This window comes from Capra hircus (assembly GCF_001704415.2).
Source record: "Capra hircus breed San Clemente chromosome X unlocalized genomic scaffold, ASM170441v1, whole genome shotgun sequence".
In the NCBI taxonomy this organism is placed as follows: Eukaryota; Metazoa; Chordata; class Mammalia; order Artiodactyla; family Bovidae; genus Capra; species Capra hircus.
In genome coordinates, this window is record NW_017189516.1 from 5,909,375 (window position 1) to 5,910,353 (window position 979).

Genomic DNA, 979 nt, shown 5'->3' on the forward strand with positions numbered 1-979 from the left:
ACTTCTGAGTATATACAAGAAGGAAATGAAAATAAGATTTTGACAAAACATATGTCCAACAGCAAATGAATGGATACAAAGTTATTTATATATATGTGTACATATATATACACACACACACACATACATATATATATATCAAGTAAGTCAAGTACTTCGCCCAGTCGTGTCTGACTCTTTGCAACCCCATGGACTGTAGACTGCCAGGCTCCTCTGTCCATTGGATTCTCCAGGCAAGAATACTGGAGTGGACCAGCCCCAAGCATCCTGTATCTTACATTGAACCTGGACTGGCAATTTGTTTCCTATATGATATTATACATGTTTCAATGCCATTCTCTCAAATCATCCCACCCTCTGGGGTTCAGGATTTGGAACACGTGTACACTCATGGTGGATTCATGTTGATGTATGGCAAAACCAATACACTATTTTAAAGCAATTAGCCTCCAATTAAAATAAATAAATTTAGATTTTAAAAAAATACAGAAAAAAAAAAGAATACTGGAGTGGGTTACCATTTCTTTCTCCAGGGGATCTCCCTGACCCAGGGATCAAACCTGGGTCTCCTGCATTGGAGGCAGACGCTTTAACCTCTGAGCCACCAGGGAAGCCCATATATATATGTGTGTGTGTGTGTGTGTGTGTGTGTGTGTGTGTGTGTGTGTGTGTATAGAGAGAGAGAGAGAGAAAGAGAGAGAGGGCGCTTAGTCACTGAAGCATGTCCACCTCTTTGTGACTCCATGTACTATAGCCCACGAGGCTCCTGTTTCCGTGGGGATTGTCATGGTGTAATGTGGGTTGCCATACCCTTCTCAAGGAGATCTTTGTGACCCAGGGATAGAACCCAGGTCTCTTACATTGCAGGTGGATTCTTTACCATCCGAGTCACCATGGAAGCCCAAGAATACTGAAGTGGGCAGTTTATCCCTTCTCCAAGTGATCTTCCTGACCCAGGAATTTAATCAGGGTCTCCTGC

General features: G+C 42.6%; 1 non-coding gene across 1 annotated transcript; it reads right to left on the minus strand.

Moving 5' to 3' along the window:
* Positions 1–538: 538 nt before the first annotated feature.
* On the minus strand, positions 539–611 carry TRNAW-CCA. Its single transcript has one exon. It is a non-coding gene; the product is annotated as a tRNA-Trp (tRNA).
* Positions 612–979: the final 368 nt, after the last annotated feature.